This window comes from Hipposideros armiger, unplaced genomic scaffold (assembly GCF_001890085.2).
Source record: "Hipposideros armiger isolate ML-2016 unplaced genomic scaffold, ASM189008v1 scaffold_563, whole genome shotgun sequence".
NCBI classification, from domain to species: Eukaryota; Metazoa; Chordata; class Mammalia; order Chiroptera; family Hipposideridae; genus Hipposideros; species Hipposideros armiger.
This window is the reverse complement of record NW_017731913.1, coordinates 239,285-263,928: the sequence shown is the minus strand read 5'-3', so window position 1 is coordinate 263,928 and position 24,644 is coordinate 239,285.

Here is a 24,644-nt window from a genome sequence, read left to right as displayed (position 1 = left end):
TGTATATATGTATATATTATATATGTCATGCAAAAACAGTGTTTGGTATATGTCAAACCTTAAGTAAGTGTCTGCTATCACTACTGCTACTATTATTATTATTGCACATGTGCATTATTGACATGTGCCTTTGTGGTGAAATTGCTCCCTAGAGAGTTAGAGATTCATATGCAGAGGCCGGGAACAAAGGTTAGATTATACACTGTAATGTAGGCCATAATTAGAGGCACTGAACTAAAAGGGTACTATGTCCGTTTTGTTTTTAAAAATTATTTTGAGTATATAAAAATCTGAATTTCTGGAAGAGAACTTTCTTTGCTGAAATATCTTAGATTTCTAATATAATAATAATTCCTCCAAAGTATATAGTTCAGAAATCTTCACTTGTGCTTTTCTTTTAATATGTTAAAACCCCCTTTGGTGTCTTTGATAAATTAAGTTTATCTGGGTTTTTCTAGAAATGCTTTAGGGAACTTAGTGAGGAGGAGAGAAAAAAAGCAGTTTTCATATGTAAGCGTAAAGCACAAAGCAGTCTTTTTCAGAGTAATATAATAAGAGATTCGCTGAAGTCCTGATGGATTCAAGCTCAGTATTTCAGAAGAAAATTATAATAAAGGGGAAGTGTGAGTGCCATTGATATATGAAACTGGGATTTGCTTTCAAAATCATCTTATGTGGGGTTGGAACTGGTAACCTTCTTAATTGTTCCAGGAATTCTAAACCTCTGTCCAAGCTGTTATTATGGTAATCCTATAAACTCTTGATTTTGTTAACTTATTCATCGACTTCAAATATCTGTTGATCTCCTTTAGGATCCAGACATTGTGTAAAGCACTCAGATACATGGTTGACCAAGGGACAGTCCTCAATGACAATTCGCAGTCACTTGGGAGATACAGATATGAGATGGATTACTTAAACACATCGTATTATGGGATACAGCAGGTCTTCGAATAACATCGTTTTGTTCAGTGTCCTTTTCTTTGTAACATTGATGCAATGCCTTAGGAACTTATGTCTTGTTTCTATCAATTAGCCTATAGTAAAATTGGTTTTGTTATAGTTGTTTTGCTTAAAGTTGCAGAATCTATCCATGACTTGAGGAGGACTTATGGTACAAAGTAAGACCTGATGCTTTAAGGGTAACAAAGTTTTCCTGGAGGAAATGACACTTCAGTGGAATCTTTAAGGATATGTAGGGTTAACCAAGTAGACTGGGGGAGAGGACGGAATGATGTTCTAGTTAACCCTTGGGTACATTTGACAACTGAGACTCCTCATGCACTTGCTTTGCCTAAGTGCAAGATGAGGAGCCTAACTCATTATTCAATTTAAGACAATATTTAACATGTACATTCCTGTTCATTTTAGAGTAGTTTGTATCAGTTGCAACAAAAGAAACAATTACAGTATTTCAGTAAACCTTGTTTGCGATACACTGCCCCATAATGTCAAAAATAAGGAATATATTTTATGAAAGTGATAATGAACACTTTAATGAAGTGACTTTGGCAAAAAGAGAAAAAAACAAGGTGGCGATATCAAAAATATTATAAAACCAGCATGTGTGTTTGAGTATAATAAAGGTATGGGAGATGTTGATAAACAGGATCAAATGCTAGCGTGCTTCCATTATGAGAAAATGTGTAAAGGGATATAAGAAAAAAATTTTTTTTTATCTAATAGACATAGCCTTTTATAATGCAAATATTTTGTATTCTAAAATCAACTACACAACCAAAACAGGCATTTGAGTCCAAGCAACACCCTACAAAAAGGTGCTGTGTTTGTTATAAACATAAAATTAGGAAAGAGACTACCTGGCAGTGCAAACAATGCCAAGTGCCATTGCATTTACCTACTTGCTTTGAAAAATACCATATTTTTCATAACTATTAGTAATTTGCTTTTTGTTATACCTTGAATTTATTTGTTTTAGTTTTGTGGGGTTTTTTATTTATTTAGTTTTGTTTTGCAATTCTAATTACCTGAAGTCATCTCAATACTATGTATGTCGCTGATTTTTTAGAAATAAATGAATTTTTCCATAAAATCTACTGCTTTTACATATTGCTCCAAGTACCGAATAATTAAATCTGTTCCATATGCAAAATTTTTTTCAAATAAATTGGTACCCAAGGGATTAAGGGGAGGCAGCATGTTTAAAATCATCTGTGTGAGATATGGCCTGGCAAAGGCAGGAAACTCTCATTAGCTTTTCAGTGCTGCTCAAATGGAAAAAGCAAGACCTGGCTGCGTTCCTGGGGAGAAGGGGAGGGCCTCAGACCAGTAGCAGAGAAGATGGAGGTGACAAACATGGACACATTTTAGGACTATTTACTGTTTCAGTGAAAAAGACCAAAAAAAAAATTTTGAGAACCACATAAATGTATTTTTAATAAAATTTTGTTTGGCCCCAAATCATAAACCACATACAAGTGACAGATAAAGATCTGAACTTTTTGGAATATATACTGTTGTTAAAAATTAATAAGAAATACCCATGCAAAAGAGCATATTTTTCTTGCACCTGGCAGGATGGGGTCTTGTCCTTCTAAAGATGCAGACCCTGGGAGGAGGCGTCTTGGCTTGGCCCGAATCATCTCCCTCTTATCTGCCAGCAGCTACACTATGTCAGCTGGTTGAGATCATGACTTTCATCACAAGCTCCCAAACCCCTGGTAGAAAGCAGCAAAGAAATAATGGGAGACTACCTCTTAGCTTGTCTTGTTCTCTAAGCTGCGGGATATGTGTAGCATGATGTATAGAATGACTATACATTTAAATAATATCAATTGTGGGGTGTATTTACTGAGAAATATGTGTAGCGTGATGAACAGAGTAACTGTACATTAACCATAAAGACTGTTAACTATATCTCTAAACCTAGAAAGACTCCCTATATAAGGATAATAACATTCCTCTCCCAGGACCAGAGGTTTTCTTTTTTAGCAAACGTATCTGTATTAAAACAGGAAGGTAATGTCCTTCACAGGTTTCATTCATCTTACGAACTGATGTCAACTGACTTATGAAATTTCCAAAATAAATATTTGGTTCAGGCATTGTAGAGGTGTTTTTATGCTACCTCATCTGAGGCCTAGGCCAACTCACCCATTCATGTATATAACCCAGAAGGAAGGGACGTGTGGCCTGACTTTAAACCCAACACATGGTCCAGTTTACCCACTTCTCCTCTAAAAGGAATGTGCAGTTCCCTCCTCCTTCCTTGTTCTCTCAGTACTGAGGTGAATCTGTTCTTCTGTATAGGAGGCAGTTCCATGGAACGGGCAGTATACTGGATTCTCATGGCAAGGATCATTTTTCAGAACTTTATTTATATCTATTCAGTTTTCTTCTGTAAGACATTAGGTACACTTTAATAAAGGAGATAAATTAAGAAGGGCTATAAAAGGAAACAAAACACCATCTTCTATTTCATATATGGTGTAAGTTTTCAATATTTCTTGTTTCCAGTAGGGGATTAAGTCCCCAGATCCTATTAGAGAATATAGATTGGGTCTGTAAACTGAAAGATCTCTGGAAATAAGTTTGTTTGTTGTTTGAGAGTTTAGTTTAGTTCTGAATTTTCTAAACTAGCATCAATTCTAATCTTATTCTTAGCAACAACCAGAAACAAGCATGTATTTGAAGTCTTATTTTCTTGTCATACTTTACATAGGCTTGATCGAAGTGGTCAAAATCCTATATGAAGAAATAGGATTTGTAAGTGAAAAAAAAAAGCCTCAAAAAACAAAACAGACATCCTTAGCACCCGTTTTTCAGCCACATGCTGCTTAAAAATTCAGGAGAGTATCTTCAGAATACTTTTATATGTTGCTGAAAAAAGGTATTGCAGCTAATATAGCTACAAAAGAGAAACAGTTATTCTTAGATGTCATCTATTTGCTGGACCTGAACTGGGTAAGGATTCATATTTGATTCATTCAATTACTGTTCCCAGCAGTTTTCTCACTAGCATATTGCTTTTTTGGCTGCTCAAGAAAGCTAAAATAAGATTGGGTTGTATACAAGCAAGACCTCAAATAAAGAAAGCGAGGGTTATTGTTTTTAAAAACTACTGACAGTCCATTTTATACTGTGTGCTGTTTGAATGAATTGAAATATAATGTGTTTTCTTTTAACCTCAGAAAACAAAGCTTATAGAAATAGTCATAAAGTGGACATTAAATCTAAAACATGTCCCCAATCTTATTTTTGTATATTTCAGAACACAGCATTCTGGTTTTATGATAATTTATATATTCTGTATTGTGTGGTGTAGAAAAAAATGCATAAATTAAAAACTAATAAAGTTAGGTAAACATATTTTCCATCAGTATTACTCCCATTTTCTCTTTATAAATCAAATGTTTGTAAAGATGACCCAGGCATCAAAGCTATTTTACTGTACTTGAAATAGTGTGCTGTGTTACTAGAAATTTATCTCCTAAAGGGATCTTGTTTATTAATTTTTATAGTAAGCCTTATCTTGTACAGTTCTAATGATGTAGTAAGTTCTCAGTACATTTGCATTGAACTGGACAAATTTGAAAACTTTCTGACTTTAGACATCTAGTCGTATGTTAAATGTAAAATTAGTACTATAGTAAAATTTTCTTGAACATTATTTGCAAATTAAAAAATTACCTATTAGGTAATGACTGTAGCTTCATTAAAGTCACACAGACAAGTAATTATTTGGCACAGTTTCTCCTAATGTACTGAAATATTTATTTCAAAAAATTGTTTACCTGTGACCCTAAAATTGTAATTAGAATATTTGTCCCGAAGCGAGCTTCACTGATAGCCAGTGTTATAGTTGATTAATTGAATCACATTGGAGTTACCATATTTCCCCATGTATAAGACGCTCCCATATATAAGATGCACCTGAATTTTGGGGCCTGAAATTTGAAAAAAAGTGTATTACATAAAGTTATTGAACTCAAGTTTCATTCATCATAAAATTCATACAACTTCTTAGCACTGTCAAAACTCCCAACCATTAGCTTGTCCCCATCTGTATTTGATGACAAATCACTGTCTTCATATATTGCCTTGTCCTCAGCAGGAAATGCAAGTAAAAAAATCTACAACCACTGTATAAGATGCACCCAGTTTTTAGATCCCCAATTTTTTGAAAACGGATGCGTCTTATACATGGGGAAATATGGTATTGCTCCTGTCTCTTATTTTCAAAACTGTGCCAACATATAGAGAAATTATATGTGATGAGAAAATACCTCCTATGAGTCACTACCTATTATATTCTCTTGTAGTGAGTTTTGGAATTTCATAATTTTAATGATCAGCTTTTAGAAGGGTATTTCCTCAAAGGGTCATTAGTAATATATAAAAATTCTACCACCTTTGACAAATGAGTTTAAAAAATAAATAGAAGTAAAATGTGGTATTATTTACAGATTTTTTTTTCTGTTGTGATTTTCATTGGGGTGCCTCTTTTCTAACTCAGTAATACAGAGTTCCTTAGTATGTAAAGTATATACAGAGGGTGCCAAAAAAATGTATACACATTTTAAGAAAGGAAAACTCTGTTAAAATTGTAATACTCAATATATACTGATAACAAAAGATGAATACAAGTCATATTTGACTTCTGCAATTACAAGAGGTGCTCAAAGTGGTTACCATCAGCATCCAGACGCTTCTGATTACGGTGAACTACTGCTTGAACAATGTTGACCAAAGTGTCCACTTGTATACATTTTTTTGGCACCCCTGGTAGATATAAACCTTGTTTGTGTTTAACTTATTGTATCTTCTGATGAATATCAGATAGAATTACATCTATTAAAACATAACATTACAACAAAACTAGATTTATTAAAAGCCCTTACTAATCTCAGATGGACTATGAAGTGAATAATTAACCTTTCCTCCTCAACAACCATTTTATCAAGGTGTTTATCTGAGTGGGGGATTAGGTAGAAAAGATTGATACATGACCCATTATATTTTCCCCAGCAAGTTCTCAGGACAGTTGCCTGTTGACCTTCTGATAGTACCCAGCGCCAGCCCTGATGGAGTCCACTGCTCTTTAAGGTGCTGCTGCTTTGCTTTGTGGCCCCAAATCAACCAACCCATCATTGATTATTTTGACTCATAATTTCCCAGCATTCCCCAGTGTATTACATTAACTCATTAGAATAGAAGAAAACAGATTTCATTTATCTGAAAGGGCTAATGAGACGCCATAGGAAGCCACTACAGGCATGCCTCGTTTTGTTGAACTTTTCTTTATTATGCTTCACAGATGTTGTGTTTTTTACAAATGGAAGGCAAGACCCTCCACCAGCAAAAAGATTATGATTAGCTTTATTACGATACTTGCTTTATTACAGTGGTCTGGAACTGAAACTGTATTATCTCTGAGGTATGCCTGTACAGTGCCCAAAGTAAGCCAGCTTTAGGAGACTTGAGAATTGCTTCAACCCTTTAAGATCATTGCCCTAGAATTTGATGTAACGTATTAAATAACAATTTAAAGTCTTGATTAATTCTATAGTTTTCCAGGGACACCTAACACACTCATAGAGGGACATAACTCTATATTAATAATCATAGTGACTCTATGTGATGTTACAAGACAAGCATGATTGCAAATATTTGATCCTTATAAATATTTTCTAATGTGTTCTAAAATAATAATGTTAAATAAGATTCTGAGGTCAAATAATTTTGTTGTTGGTGGCGGTTTGAATATTTTATTAAACAGCTGAAAGCTTTATTATGCTCATATATATTTTGGTTCTCCAAGCCTTATTTGGCCATAGAGCTTTACTTAAAGTCATTCACTGACTTGGGAAATTCATCTATAAATATTCTTTTTTACTTTTGACATAAGAAATAAGGTGGCTGTATACATAGCCCACTTTCTTCACTACAGATTTCCAAGGCATTGAAAATAAAGAATTCATGATCCCACATATTGACTGAGGCAAAGTTTGTGCATCTGCGGTTTAAGCACTACAAACCAGTGTGAGCCATGGATTTTTCATATTAAAGAGTGTTCTTGTAATGAACTGTACAGTAGAAAATATTGCTACAAAGCTGTCTTTGTAATTCTCTTACAGCTTTGGCTTTATTCTTTCCATAAGGCCAAACATTCAACTTCAGTTTTGGAAAATGTCCTCATTATGCTAGGGTATAACTGTTCTTCCAGTAACACAAAGAGACAATAAACATTTCCGAGGATCAAGACAACTATTGTATAGCATTATGCCAGCTCAGCCGAGGTCATCTGAAGTTGATAAAATAGCTTCTGTAAGGAACGGAGACCTCTGACTTAAACAGTGAAAACAGCTATGTCTCCAGAGAATTGACCTACTCAGTAAAGTTGTTTTAAAATAAAAAGCATATTTTCTGCTTGGAATGATCTTTTCTGCCAAATGGTGCCTTAAAATTTTAAATGAGCTTAGACCAGAAACCTTACAAAACAAATGAATTTGTGAGACTCTTGACTCACTGGCTTAGAGATCACCTTTGCAGAAACTGCTGGAAAAGCACATTTGCTGCATCTGCAGCAAGGACAGGCTGACTCTCTGCCAGATTGCAAGTGAACCTTCTTTTTTTCCACCTCCCAGAGAGCCTGCCTCCTCCTTTCCTAGAACATTGTCCTAAAACCCCCACTAATGGTAGCATTTAGACACATTATCAGGCAAGGATGGAGATACTTGGGAGCTGAAAGCCTGACCAGTGTTCCGAATATCACATTGCATAAGTCAACACCTTTTCATCCCATCATAAGATGGGCTTGAATGAGGGGCTGTCTAGCCCACTTTAAATGGAAGGCTGAACTACTGCCTACAAGTACCATGTTAGCAGTAGTCTTAATATTCAAATAACCCTTATGCTAATGATAGCTAATTCACTTTATTAGATTAAAGCACTAATGAAACTATTTAAGGTGTTTCACATGCATTGTTAGTCATATAAACCCAGGTGAAGTGAAGGTGAATGGTGAAAGGAGGTAAGACCCAAGCAATGCAAAGGTAACTTTATGATAGAAAAAAGTCCAGCAGAAAAAGCAACTGTACTTCCCAATAATCTCCCCCTCGTGTCTTTGACACCCATTTATGTCACTTGTACTCATAGGGGCTCTGGACTCCTCTGTACTGTTTCTCTCTGCTTCACATAAACCAACGTGAATTTCAGAGGAACTCTGAAGGTGGTAAGGTGACCTACAGTCCCAGTTTGCCCAGGATTGAGGGATTTCCTGGGATGCAGGAAACCTGGTGCTAAACTTGGACAGTCTGGAGCAAGTTGGATGGTTGGCCACCCTAGTAAGTAAGCAGCTAAATGTTCTTAGGGCCACCTCCCTCTCCCTCCAGCTTAGCACTCTGGTGGCTGCGGTAGCTCAGTGGAATGGAGAGAACATGGCTTTTAAAGCCAAAAGGTCATCACTTAACCTTGTTTATGACTAGCCAAGATGGTAAAGCTTTTTGACCCTCAATTATTACATTTATAAAACAAGGAAGATGTGTTTCACGGGATTAGAGTCAACACTTGGAAAAAACTGGATACAAAAAAAAAAAAAAAGCACGAAAGAAACAAAGAAAGGTCAGCTTCCTGTCATTTTCACTGGCGTTTTGGTGCTTGAAGCTGTAAGACATTACTGTTTACAAAAGACACGGAATGTCCAAATTTCCACTGTATCACTGACCTTCCCTGACCTATAAATTTGGGAATGAGAAATGGAGTCATGTATTTAGGGGTTATTTTACACTCCTTGAATATATATGAGCAGTGACCTTTGAGATGTTACATTACATTAAGTGAACACTTGTTTTTCCAACAATGCTGTCTGCATAGAATCAGATAACTTTGGTTTGATTAGTTCTGTAGGAAAAAGTCAACCACTGCTTAAATTGACTTACTGTTTTCCTGATTTAACTTGTAATTTTCATCAAAGTGGTAGATCTGGTAACTCTATGAATTATAGAGCAGCTCTGGGTTAGGTATGGCACATTTCATCAAAGACATGCCATTTTATCTTACTTCCATCCTCCCCTACTTTCCAGGAGTGGACTAGACTCACTTGGTCTAAAAATATAGCACCTTTCTGATATGGCAAACAGAAACACATCTGCTCTGTGACTCTTGATATTTGGTCACATATTTATGTCTCTGAAATTTGTGGATCTCCCTCAAACTTTTTGTTGATCAGGACTTTAAGGCAACTTTTACACATAATCAAAAATCTTAAACTAAGAAGAAAAAATAGAATTTAAGCTTATATCACTAAAAATCAATGGACTTTGTTATTCTTTAAGCAACTTTCTTTTTTCTTTTTAGTGGTATTTATATATTTACTTTTAAAAAGTCAACAGAAATCTTATTCTGCAAAGGCTAGAGCAGGAAAAACTTTGTATAAATCTGTGTAGTGTGAGGAGCCATTCTGGGCATCCCTCTTGTGCTTTGCTGACTACATCTCCCTGTGTCCCAACCACTCTAAAACTCTGTTCTCATGCTTATCACTGTCTCTCTGCTTTTACACATGCTGTCCTTTTTTCCTGCAGTGCTCACACTGTACTGTCTTAATTACTTGGCACATGTCCATTCGTTGGTCAATACCTAGCTCAAATGATCTCCCATATAAAGCTTTCTCCATGAAAATGTAATGTAGTGAATTTCTCTTCACATACCTACCTCCTCTAAACTGTGATCTCTAACTATAGCCTCATTCATTTCTTGTACCCCAGCTCCCAGTGTGAGTTCTGGCAATGCATTATAAAAGTGAAATAAAACTTCGTTGAAAGAATGAGAAAGTGGAAGAAAAACTTGAGTGTTAGGTTTAGTTCTGCCATTAACTTGCTGTATAAACTCCAGCAAGTCATTAGCTTATCTAAATCTCAGATTCCTTACCTATAGCAATAATATGGAGATATTGGAGTATATTATTCTTTTGGCATATTATGTCATTGGTCCCAGTCAGTAATGCCTCTTCTCTGCCCAGAAGTGCCAGGTAATTCCCATTGCTTCCATGGGTGAGGCACACTTCCCACTCATGCTCAGAATGCCAGTGGAAGGAACAATGTTTCAGTGTTGAGCACACGCCTTATCAGGCATTCTAAGTTTCCAGCAATGCTCCTGGTCCATTCTACTGTCTCAAGAATGGAATGTTCCCAATCCGTGCAGCTGCTTGTCTGGATCCTGGCACAAAAGCCGCATGGAGCAGAGTGAGAACCCGAATTAGAGCCACAGCTGTCCTGCAGCCTCCATGTGTTACGAATGAGTACTATGAATGAGCAAAACCATTTGGCTGATTTACTCCTTATGTTTTACTTTTTACTCTATTTTTTCTAATATTACAATTCACTAAAATCTTTCTATACTAGTTATTACTGCTTGGGTATTTTAAATACATTTAGACAAGATGAACTGAGGACCTGTGGAAGGCAACCTCAATCCATAAAGTATGTCTCCTAACCAGTTTGTCACCGAATTTTTAGGATGGCCTGAGCCACCCACCTGCATGCCCTTGACGAGCAGTGGAAAGTCCTCATAGGTTTTCTAGCACAACTTTGGTACAGGCCTGTTATGGGAGGCAGGCTCTAAATTAATTAATCTCCAGTCATCCCTACCTCCGGCGATCCATGGCAAGGAATTGAGGCTGTCAGTCCAGCAAGCTACAGGGAATGAAGTCTTATCACAACCTCATAATCTAGAAGCTGGTACCGCCCAGCCAGGCTTTCAGATGAGGTGGCTGCCGTGGCTCCCACCTTGCTGGTAGCTGTGTGAGAGACAGACCCAGTGAAGCTGTGCCCGGGTTTCTGACCCCCAGATGCTATAAGATAATAAACGTGTGTTGTTTTAATCCTCTCAATTTGTGCTGATTTTTTTCACAGAAATATATGACTCTTGTAACTCTGATTTATTTATTCAGCCATCTGTTTGTTCCACAAATGTTGATGGAGTATTTATTATATGCTAGGAATCATGTTGGCACTGAGGACATAACAGTGAACAAAGTAGACATGGTTGTCTTTTGGGAGCTTATTGTTTAGTGAGGAAGACACATCATCAAATAAAAGGTGATAAAAGGTTACAGAACAGGAATCATGGGACACTATAGGTCTTTATAGTAGAAAAACCTGACTAGTCATGTTGACATTGGGAGAGTTTATCTGAAAATGTGACTTTTCATTTGCAGTCTGAAGAATAAGAAATGTATTAGATGAGGGGAATGCTTCAGGGAAAGGGAAGGTATGTTTGATGACCTAGAGATGAGACAGAATTTGAGGAAAGGGTAGAAATTCTCTGCCTTTATATGGGAGAGAGTTTAAATAGGTTGAGGTCAGCTCATGAGGGCCTGGTAAGCAGTTTTTCAAAATCAGGACTTTATTCTGAAGGAAATGGGGCATCATTGACTGCTGTTAACAGATACAGAACATGATCACACTTGGTACTTGGAAAGAGCATTTTGATTGCACTGTGAAGAATGGTTTATGTATTGGTCAGAGTACACCTGAGGAGGCAGAGCTATGATTTTAGGGCATTAAAGTTTCACTATAGGAAATGAGCCTTTCACAAAGGTAGGAGAACCAGGGAAGAAAAGATCTGGTCAAGGGAGATTTGCATAGAAATCTGAGAAGCCAAGCATACCAGCTGCCAGAAGGATTTGTGCATGGAAAGGTCTGTGGAAAGCAGTTGCTGCTTGTGGCTACTTCCTCTGGGGTCCGTAGGTAAGAATCTGATGGGCCTGGAGTTGGGAAGATAAGCTGGACATTCTACTCTATTCTACTTTGTCTTTTGTCCTTAGCACTCATCACTTGCTAACCTGTTATATAATGTCTTTTTTTTATGATGTTCATTGTCTCCCATTTAGAAATATAAGCTGCATGAGTGTAGGGATATTTGACTGTTTTGCTTATCCATGTCTTCTTAGTAGCCTAGATATAGCCTAAGACAGTGCCTGGATCATAAAAGAAACATAACAAATAGTAAAATTATATAATTTAAGTTTTAAAGTGTATGTGGGGGTTTTGTAGGTGATAATTCTCCAAATTCATTAATTATCTTAATTATCTCTAGTCTACTTATGTTAAGATGATAAAAAACCTTATCTTAAACGTAATTACACATATGTAAATGTTCATAAATCAGGTTTGAAAGCATTTTTACTACTTACTTTACCTGTCTTACTATGCAGTTGCAAATCAACTTAATTTGTGAAAAAAATTTTTTTCACTTCAAAAATTCAGGTGATGATGATTGCATGTATTGAAATGAGGAAATTATGCTCCTGTGTTAATAGTCACCTGAGAATACAGATCACTTCTCTTTTGCTGTAATACTTATCTTTAGTTCATAACTGATCAATTTATTTTGGATGATTCGCTTTCTAAAATATGAAATACCCCTATGGATCTGCATTTTCATATTATTAGATTGTTTCAGCAATGGTAATTTTCCTAATCTGTAATTCTCGTAAAGTTTTTATGCTTGTTTGGCATATTGGGACCTAGATCAGAAAGTAGAAGATTTCTGTTTCCATTAGAGATAATGTCTTGTTAAGATAGAATCCATTTCAACAACTTGTGCTCCTGAGAAAAAAGCCCCTTTGAAGTTTCTTGAATAACTTGCCATTGCATTTCTCATTATTGGCACTCAACAATTTCTTCTGCCTTGGAAATCTCTTACATATTAATGTTGCAAAGATATGCCTGGTTTTGATTCATAGATTCAGGTTTGGTGGTTCACTCCTTGCCCTGCTGGGAAACCCAGTGAAAAAGTTTTTTTTTTTGAGCATGAGCTTGTTTTCATACATCCGTGGTGACTACCTGGGGATGTGTTAGTGAAAGTTCTTCTGGAAATGAATGCAGGCATCATGGGATGCTCGTGAGGTATCACATTAAGAATGTGGATTCTATTTACATTTTATATCTTTTTTGTTTTGCTGTTTCTCCTTTACCTCCTACCTCCATTCTACTTCAGCTAGTCCTGTACCACAACTCAGAGCATTAGGCTGGCACTGTAGGAAGAGACTTTGAGATAAGACCAAAATTTGGGTCAAATTACATCTCTCCCAGCTTAGCTATTCACAAACCCCATGGCTTTGGGCGCTTTACTTAGTTTTGTTGACCTTTAGTTTTCTCATCTGTAATAGAGATAATTTCTGTATCTAAGTGATATAGGAGAATATAAATTGTGTGTGTGTGTGTGTGTGTGTGTGTGTGAGAGAGAGAGTGTGTGTATGTGCGGGTGCTCATGAGTGGGCACCTACACTGTCTGGCACACTTGTAGGTACCCAAAAGATCATTAAGATAGGATTGAAAATTAAAATAGTATAAAAATTTGCATGTACACTAAAGCCAGCTTATTTACTAACTGTAGAAAACAAATCCATGAAGGATGGAATTTAGAGGTGTGAGTAATATGATCCCAAATGATCAAGAGTCATTTCCTAAATTAACCCTGCCTTAGTAGCTCTTTTTCTCTTTCTCTTTTTATCGTAATTTTAAGGAAGAAACTCTGGTTGGATTATGTGGTATACTTAAGTACACTAAACGTCAACTTGTTTTATTTTTAAACAGCTGTGTGGTGCAATCTTAATGTCCCCCCATTTTGCTTTTAAAATAAAAAAGAAAGACATGGTTACCCTCCTCCTTACGCTTAGATACTAATCATTTAATCATCATTTACAGTGAGCCCAGAATTGATGACGCACAAAAAGTTGCCACTGACTTCCTATTGGATAGACAACTTTATATGCTGAGGGAGAACTGAGAAGATGGATGAACTCGGATGTCTAGATTATAGAACTGATGCAGTCTGTCATATACATTTGATGTTGCCACATTCTCATTTTAAAAAACATGCCTTCTTCTTTGTCCCCTTCACAGCCCAGTTTCCCAAAAGTGCATGCAAATTTTAAATGATATGGTATGACTCATTACTAACATACCTATGTGCACAAAAGACGAGGTAATGCAAACCACTACAAATGAAATAATCAAGAATTGCTTTAATACAAGGGTGGTAGGTAGAGTGAGTTGGATATTCTTCTATTGCTAAGAGAATAGATCTTAAAAGTTCTCATCACAAGAAAATTTAACTGTGTGAAGTGGTGAATGTTAACTAAACTTGTGGAAGTCATTTTGCAATGTACACATATATCAAATCACTATGTTGTATACCTTAAACTGATATAGTGTTGTATGTCAGTTATATCTCAATAAAACTGGAAAAAGCTTCTTATGCTATAGTCAAGTGTCAGTACCACATATGCAGTATACATAAATGCCCACCACACTTTGTCAGAATCTATCTTGAGTTATAGCAGTCTTGAATTATGCAAGTTTTCAAGGAAGTTTTCTTCCCATGAGGAACTGTGCTCTCCTCTTTGTCCCTATGTCTTCACCATCCCTCATCACATTCTCCCCACATCACATCACTGAACCAGCTCTTTCTAAGAATTCTATTCCATTAAATCCAATGGACATTTGACATTGTTAAATGTCCTTTTCTTCCTGGGCCTGGCGTTCTTCCTATCTCTTTGGCTGTTTTCTGTCTTTTTTTCAAGCCCATCTTCCTCTAGTCAGCACAGTTCTTCTAGGCTCCATCCTAGTCTGTCTTCTCTTTTCACATTAATCCTTTCCTTGGGTAATCTCATTTATGTGTATGACTTTAGTTATGACAGGTGGACAGAAAAGTTACAAATATGAATCTCCTATTCCTCTGCTTCTAATTTTTGCTGATGAATTTGCCCACTTCTTTTCAATTCCAGACCCACTGTAGTTATCCAAGGTCCCATGAACTCTCACATGGATCATGTAGTTGGTTTTGGATTGCTCTCCTACACTTTCCAATTCAAAACATGGAAGCCAGAGTCATGTTTTTGAGCTGCTAATCAGATTTCTTCTCACCCCTGTCCTATAAAATCACTTTTTTTTTAGCTTTCCATAGCTGTTAGAATGAAAAACAGAATACTTAATACTCTTTACACAGCCTTGCATGATGTCATCTGAGTATTTCTTCAGACCATATTGGTACCAGATTTCCTCCCATTGTATTTGGAACAGCTATGCCAGCCTTAAAAAAAATTGTTTATAAGGAACCCATACAACTCATCAACAAAAAAGCAAGCAATCCAATTAAAAAATGAGCAGAGGACCTGAATAGACATTTCTCCAAAGAGGACACACAGATGGCCAATAGACATGAAAAAATGCTTAACATCACTAATCATCAGAGAAATGCAAATAAAAACCACAATGAAATATCACCTCACACCAGTTAGAATGGCTGTCATCAACAAGACCATATAATAACAAGTGTTGAAGAGGCTGTGGAGAAAAAGGAATCCTCATGCCCTGTTGGTGGGAATGAAAATTGGTGCAGTTGCTATGGAAGGCAGTGTGGAGATTCCTCAAAAAATTAAAAAAGAATTACCATATGACCCAGCAATCCCTGTCTTGGGTATCTACCCACAAAATCTGAAAACATTTACCTGTAAAGATATATGTGCTCCGATGTTCATTGCAGCTTTATTTATGGTGGCCAAGACATGGAAATAACCTTCAATAGATGATTGGATAAAGAAATTGTGGTATAGATACACAATGGAATACTATTCTGCCATAAGAAAAGATGAAATAGTGCCATTTGCAACAGCATAGATGGATCTTGAGATTATAGTGCTAAGCGAAATGTCAGACAGAAAAAGTTGAGAACCATATGATTTCACTGAAATGTGGGCTATAAAACTAAAAACAAAAGAACAAGACAAACAAATGAAGAAACAAAACTCATAGCACAGACAATAGTTTAGTGGTTACCAGAGGGTAAGGGGGTATGGGGGTGTAGATGAGGGTAAAGAGGTCAAATATATGCTGATGGAAGGAGGACTGACTCTGGGTGGTGAGCACACAATGTGATATAGAGATGATGTATGACAGAATTATACACCTGAAACCTATGTAACTTTGCTAACAATTATCACCCCAATAAACTTTAGTTAAAAAAATTGTTTTTTCAAGTGCAGATTTTCTCTTTCCATAGGCTGTTTCTTCCATCTGGGGTACTTCCTTGCCTTGCCTTACCCTGCCTTAGCCTGGCTAATGTCTTTCTTCAGTTCTTTAGAGAAGTAGTCCCTGACCTCCTTGGCCTGATCAGTTGTCACTGTTGGAAGTTTTTGTAGTACCATGTGCATCTCTGCCACAGCATTGATGGCTGTTGTAAACCAATAACTATGCAATTAGTTTCTCTCTGGTAGTTGGGAAGTTCCAGAGGAACAGGAACCGTGTTTGTTTTTTCATTCACTGGTTAACTTCAGCACCTAGCACAGTGTCGAGCACAAAGTAGACAGCAAAATATGCTTTTAAATGAGTGACCGAATTCATTGTGACCACATTTCAGATTCTACTCCTCAATTTCTAGAAGAGTTAGTATGAACTCTAAGACTCCCTTTATGTCCAAAAGTACATTAAAGAATAGAAGTATTGAAAGAAAGTGTTAAAAGGAAAACAATGACTGGGCTAGATGTTAAGTGATACAAATTTGGACATTGAATCTTCAATTCAATACTTGTGCCACTTTTTAAGTAAGACTCTGCCTTAATGTCATCTTTAAAATGGAAATAATAATAATAATAATAATAATAATAGCCTTTATGAAGAATTTACTTTATGTGCCATATGCCTGATTAAATGATGTAAAGGTATCATCTCAATTGGTCCTCACGATTCTTATGAGATACATATTAATATAAAAATAAAAACTATGGCCACTATGCTGTGTGTCTGAAACTAGTATAGAGTAATACTAAATGTCAACTATAATTAAAAATAAATATATATAGCCATGGGATGTATATATAGTCACAGGATGTAATGTACATAGGGAATATAGTCAGTGGTGTTCTAATAGCTATGTACAGGGTGAGGTGGGCACTAGACTTGGTGGGGTTATCACTTTGTGAGGGGTGTAAATATCTAATCATTATGTTGTTTTGTACATCTGAAACTAAATAAAAAATAATAAAATACAATAAAAGGCAGGGGAGGAGCTGCACCCACCCCCCAAAAAAGAAACCCACTATAGCATCTAATATTCATACAGTGCTATGTGCTCAGCACTCTTTTAAGTATGTTGCATATATTATTTTATTCAATCTTAACAATGTTAGGAGGATCAGATGAAATATTCATGAGAAGAAACTGTATAGAAACACTGTACATCAGGATACAGGTGTCAGATAAATAATTATGTCTGTAAAATCTAATTACAAAGTACATTACTATACAAAATACAGATTAGTTATGCTATTTTGTGGCCAGTATTGTAGTGTTTGCTTCTTTTGATTTAAGTATACAGAATTTGTTCTGAATTCTTAAAAGTTTCTTGGCCAGGACTATTTTTCTTTCATGCCTTCTTTTAGAATAATCCACTGCTACTCAATTTTCACTTGTGAGAATTTTGGCATATTTGACATTGCATATTTAGTATTCACTACTCTTTACTGCTGCATACATGGCTAGAGGAAACTACTGTTTTACATTCTTATTGTGTGAGAGAACTGCAGAGTTTTGACAAATTATTTTTATATACTTGATATCTATAAAATTGTATTTTAAATATGTTCAAAGTCTTAAAAATCAGAGTTATTGGCATATCATAAATAGGTTTGTCTTATATATATTCTTGAAGTATTTCATTAAAAACAATTCATTTCATAAAACTGACTGTAAAAGAGACTGATGACCTATGGTCATTTTGTGTGTGTGTGTGCCCTAAGATAGCTATATTTTTAAAATGCACTAATTCAGAAAGAGCCCAAGTCAAAATGCTCTGCCTTTAAGAGGGAGCTGGAGTTTGGGGCCTCTAGCTTCCGTATGGACCAGTTAACTTTTTACTCCAGTATTCTCATTTATGGCTGAACGTTAGAATCACCTGGGCAGCTTTTAAAAATCCCGAAGCCCAGGCCCCAAACCAGACTAATTACATCAGAATCTCTGGGGGTGGCAGCAGGGTTTGTTGAAGCTCCCCAGTTGATGACATTGGGCAGCCGAGGTGGGAAAACTGCTGCTCTTTTCCAAGGTTGTGTCCTGAACCTTTTACTCTGACCAGCATGTCAAAAAAGTTTTCAGTCTTTGAAAAAGAAATTGGGAAAGAGAATGCAGTTAGATTGCTGTGTGTTTCAATCACATTAAAAAACATTTAAAGTGTATGTGTTTCTGAGAGAAGGTTTTTAACTTGGGTATTCTCTGTTGTGTGACACCATCTTTGTTGAGTTGAAACCAGAGGCCAAATGAGTCTGGGGCTTGTGCTGCCTGCTCCCCTCAGCCAATAGACTAACACAGGAGTTGAATCATAGAGTAAACGTTTATTACCAGAGCACCATGGTCTGAGAAGGCAGTGGGTTAACACCTCCCAAAACTGCCTTCCCTATGGTCATTTTTTTTTAAAGATTTTTTATTTTATTTTATTTTATTGGGGAATTGAGGGATGGGAACAGCGCTGGGGAATTGGGGGAAGGGGAACAGACAAGTTGTTGTCGTTTTGTTCTTCAGTCTAGTTGTGGAGGATGTTGCTTCACTGGCCCAAGTTGGCACCATCATTGCGCTCTTCCCGGGTGAGGCAGCTCAGTCGCCGGCTTCTGGACGGCCGCTCACTGCGGCTGCTGGCCGCTCACGCTGGCTGCTGGCTACACACCGTAGCCCATGGCAACCCACTGCCACAGGGGCTGCAGCCTACGCCGTCGCTGGCACCTATGGTCATTTTTAACTATTGCAGAAAATAATTGAAAAAGTGGCATCTTTTCTTAGACTGCATAGATTACTACATTTAAGTTGGAATATATTTTCCTATTATGAACTAAATAACAATGTGTATAAAACCTTATGGGAACTAAGAATGGAGGAAAAGTATTAAAATGGTAAATTATTTATTGCATAAAGGCTGCTTTTCTATTTTTCTTTAACTTGGAGGTGTAAAATATAGAGCTTTCTTCAAGGCACAGGTTCTTTATTTACCATATTTGTGTTGGTCAGTCAACCCATTGGTTAACTCCAAATATTTCTGCACTCTTGTCTGTTAAAATTTATTTTCCTTGTACATCTATTCCCAAATAGCCAGCTGCAGTAATAGTAGTGTGTAAAATTATACTGAGTTTACTTCCCAAGTAAGGACAATCCAGGAACAGAGAGACCTAGGTTTTAGTTCAGTTGTGTGCATAATTGGTCATTTTATATTTTATCATGTGTGAAGCAAGGAATTTGTACTAGAAGTTTTCCAATTCATTTGTTTAAACAAACAAGTAATTAGTGAGTGTTATGTTGTGCCAGGCACTAATCTAGATGTTGGGGAAAGACAAAATTCCTCATGAGGCTTACATTCTAATGGGAAGACAGATGATGATGATGATGACGACAACGACGACAGAGTGTTATATTGGGTTGTCGGAGAAGTCATGATGCTTATTTGCAACAAAAAACAGAAAAGTATGTCATGACTTTTCCGACAACCCAATAGAATGGCATTCTGTTATTCCCTGTCTCTTATAGAAATATTTTCACCTTCTTAATTTAAATAGTGCTTTATGTTTACATTTATAATTTCAGATAAGTTGTGTCATAATTACTTGTTTTAGAATGACTCTTTGTGACTTTCTAAAAAATTGGAATTGTGTTTTAATTTTTTAATTGTAATACTTAGCAGTTACTGGACAATAATATACATACTAATTAAAGTTTGTTAAGCGACGAGTGCATGAATGAATAAATTGATTAATGGAAGCAGGAGGAAGTAAATACAATTTTTTGAAATAATCTCCGTTTGAGTCATAATCTCTGTGCGTGGAGTTTTCATTAGTTTGTGAAGTCAAAGATACATTCCCTCACCTTATTCCCTTAAGAAAGTGAAACAGTGCACCCCACAGATTTTCTCCTTTCCTTAATATTTTACTAACATTCTCAAAGAAGTTAAAGTATTTTGGTGAGTAATGAGTATATATACATACATATATATATATATATATATATATATATATATATATATGCATTTTAATTTAGACAATTTTCAAAAATAAATCTGGAAGAAAGTCTCCAAGTCCTTAGCCATCAAAATTTTAAATCCCAGGTGCTTCTTAATTTTTCTCTTTATTGTAAAATATTCATCTCTATATGCTATGTGTTTTCTCAAAATCTCACAAACCACCATTTTTTACATGACTAAGTTACTTATCCTATTTTCCCCATATTCATTGATCATAATCATTCTTGGCAATATGATAAATTTAAAAGACTAAGATATTATATAATCATGATAAATACAATTACAGGACATCTAAAAGTCTGTGCATTAGAAGTGGACTTGAAGAACTTGTTTGTGATTAGATATAAACAACATTATTAACAGACATTCCCTTTATCTGGTGCAACAGGAATTGAAAACTGGCAGCATGGGCCAGACCAGCCAGGCAAGAGGACAGGATCGTGATGGTTGGTCCCATGGCAAGAGAATGGACTGTAATAAGGAAACATCAGATTAGATGCCAGAAGGCCTGGCAACCCTCTCCAATGGAGAGAGAGTCCTAAAATATTTCATATGAGCTCTATTAGACATGACCCTCTCGCATACAGGAAGACTACCTCTCTCTCATCCACACAGTAGTCAATGCTGCCTAAGAGCAAATAGGTTAATATCTCAATAGCATTAAATGTTGTAAGAGGAAAGCAAAAGCAACAGTAATTTATTAGTCTTATGAATATATCTTTCAGTGTTTTTAAAAAAGGCATTACTTATTTCTCACCTGTTAAGTGCGTTTGGATCACTAATTATATGACACCTATTTTGATATGAAACATTTTACCCCAATTATCTTTTATATGTGTACAGATGTGTGTTTTCATATATATAACATTTATAATGTATATATTTGCTTCAAAAAGTAATAGAAAGATATCCAATAATAATATATTCCTAAATATTCAGAATTAATTAAATGTTTTCTAAAGCAGAGAAATTTAATGTAGATATTTTTGTATAACTTTTCAGACTGATAATCATTTTATTAAAACATCTGGTAGCATTAAATTCTTATAGAAAAATATAGCAATATATCTAAATATGAGTTCCTTTTGATAAAGTTTTAGCTTTTCTGTATTTACAAACCATCTTTAAAGGTAAAGGAAATTTTAAAAAAATTTCTGTGTTCTAGCATTATTTAAATTTTGGCCTCAATACCTTTCCTGAAATATAGACTTTTGTTTTATCTAAAAGTGAAATCAATAGATCACCTGGGCATTGATAGGATCATTCTCATAGAAGTAACTTGAAGTGTCAGATTTGAATGGTGTTATCCATGAGTCCCTATGGAACACCTGTGCTTTACTGACGCCAGCAGAATGGGGTTTACTGTGAGGGATTTAGTCATATAACAAATCCAAATACTAAATGGCAAAATCTAAAGTCCTTTTATAATTAACTTGGGCTTTATTCAAGTCATGAGGAATAACTTGGGAGATTTATCTAGTTGAAGGGTATGACAGCAAGAGATTCCAAGCAAAGACAGTAATCACTTTGGCAAACTTCTGGTTTTCATACCATTTTGGCATAGGACTTTTGTAGGTAGTTAGGATTATGGTAAATAATGGTCTATTGCCCTTGAAATGCGAGCCATCAACAGCTATTCAGATATCCTGGGCTTCAATCAAATTAACTGGCTATCTTTCTTAGATTATTGATTCATACTGTCAATATTAATTTACATTTATACACACATTTACCCATTCTGTTACTCTTTATTACTTTTGATGTCTCCAGGTTTCCATCTTGGATTATTTTGAAACTATTCTAGTAAACTCCCCTTTAATATTCTTTTCTGTGCAGGTGACATTTCTCTCAATTTCTCTTGATTGTTTTGTTACATTTCAAAATATCTTTATTTAACCTTTATATTTGAAGGATATTTTTTATGTTTACAGAAATATAAGCTGGTAAATATTTCTTAGTACTCTAAAGATTTTGTTCTATTGTTCATTAGTTTCCATTATTTCTGTTGAGAAATCATGTGTAAAATCTATATTTGATCCTCTGAATAACATATCTTAAATTTTTCTGCCTTATTTTCAGATTTTCCCATTTGGTCTTATCAGTTTTTATATGATGAGGCTATGTATGGTTTTCTTTGTTTTTTGTTTTTTTGGTTTTTTAAAAAAGATTTTATTGGGGAATTGGGGGAGGGGAACAGCATTGGGGAATTGAGGATGCGGAACAGACAAATTGCTGTCCTTTTGTTCTTCAGTCTAGTTGTGGAGGATGTCGCTTCACTGGCCCATGTTGGTATTATTGTGCTCTTCCTGGGTGCGGCAGTCACTCGCCAGCCATTGGACAGCTGCTCATGGCAGCTCACAAAAGCTCACGCCCACTGTTGCCAGTGACTCACGGCAGCCCAGCTCCAGGTTGAGCTGTTGTTCACCATCTTAGGTGTAGAGGGTGCAGCATCATTGGCCCTCATTTGGGATCTGAACTGGGGTCCTGCTGCTCAGAGCTAGTGTCCCAAGCCAACTCCTAACCAACGCACCACTTGGCCAGCCCTGTTCTTTTTTGTTTTTATTGTACTTAAGTTTTGCAGTGCTTCTTGAATATGTGGTTTGCTGTCTTTCCTAAATTCTAGAAAATCCTCACCCATTATCTCTTCAAATTTGGCTTCTACTTCATTTTCATTGTGATTTTTTTTTTTTTGGCGGGGGTCTCTAACTGCATTTATGTTAGAAATTTGTCCTCATTCCACATGTCTCTTATTTTTAAATCAATTTTCTAGTTTTTAAATATGTATTTTTATTTGTATATTTTGACTCTGCTTTAAATTATTTAAAATCTTGCTGTTCCTTTACTCATCAGATTTTCCTTTTGGGATCATTTTCTTCATCTTGAAGCAAATTTTAGAAATGCATTTAGTAATTTTTTTATGATGATGAACACATAGTTTTTGTTGGTTGAAAAATAGTATGTTAAAATTTATGCTTATTCTTAAGTAATGATTGTATTTGGTATAAAATTATAGATTGGCAATTATCTTCTCTCAGGACTTCTAAAATATTATTTTACTCTTTTTTGCTTTACTTTGCTGCTGTTGCTGATTTTAAAAATCTATTTGACATTCCTTTACATGTAATCTGTCTTTGTTTCTTTCTCCCTGGATGCTTTTAGAGACTTTTCTTGATTTTTTTTCTTCTGCAGTTTTTATGTGATGCTTCTTGATGACAATTTTACTTCCTTGACCTGATGATTTTTATATAATTAATTCTAGAAAACCCTAAACCTTTTAAAAACATTTTTTGAAGTGTAATATGCATGCAGAAAAGTACTCTTAGGTGTACAGTTTGATGACCTTTTACAGACTACAAATATTGATTTAGCCAGCCTACAAATCAAGAAATACAGTGTTTATAGAATTCCACATGCTCCCTTCAGGTTCCCTTTCAGTCACTACCTATCCCCAAATATTATCACTGTCTGGAATTCATTCTATAACCAAAGATGAGTTTTGTCAATTTTTGGTCTTTACATAAATGGAATTGCACAGTACATATTTTGTGTCTGATTTCTTTTACCCAATATTTATGAATTGCAGTCCATTGAGAAAAGCCATTTTCAAGTATCTTGCTTTCTTTCTCATTTTCCTTTCAGAATCCAATTATATATATGTTAGACTTTCTCATTTTGGCTTCTATACCTTTTATATTACACCGTATTGTTTTTCTGTCCTGTATTATCAGTAATTTTTTGTATAGATCTTTCAATTCATTAATTTTTTTGACTACATATAATGTTGAATCAGAACATTTATTTTAACTGTGTCTTTAAATTTAGCCAAAACGTTTTTATTTCTAAATTTACTTTTCATTTATTTTAAAATGTCTTTTCTTTTTAAAAACAATTATCTTAGTGCTCTGTTATTATTCTATTTTAGTATACTTAGGTATTTAAAAATATTGTTTTACATTCTGAAACTTATAATTACATTAATAATGCTATAAGGTGCCTACCCTGCTATTGGTTGTTTCTGCAGACTTTCACTGATGGTATCATATTTTCCTAAATTGTTTGTAGTCTTATGTATTAATTCATATGGAGCATGGATATTTTTCCTCTGAGAATCTAGAGTCCTGCGTTTTTGCTTTTCTCCTGAGAAAATTTGTCTTTGATTCTTCAGAATACTACTGCTTTAGGTTAATTTTCTCTTGGACCTTGCAGATAGTATGAATAAGAAATCCAGACTTAGATGTGACTTGAAGAAATTTCCAGGATTTCTTTGTTTTTTTTTTTTTTGCACCTAGATTCCACATAAAAGCAAAATTTCCTTTTTTTCCCTCCTTTCCGATAGTAAGTTGTCCCCTCACTTACTGTTTTACTAAGACTACAGACCTCTGAGGTTTTCATCTTTATGTAAGGATCTGATAGCTAACACTCCACCTTATGTGCGATCCACATTTTGCCACTTGTACCAAAAATGTCCTGAGATCAGTAAATCATGTCTAGCTATATTTTACTTTACAGTAAGTGTATGTTCTTATTTCCAGCTCCTCTTTTATTTTGCCCCTGGATTTCTCTTATTTTTAATTCACCTATGTCTTTAAAATGACATTTGTTATACTTTATAGATCATTTCTCAA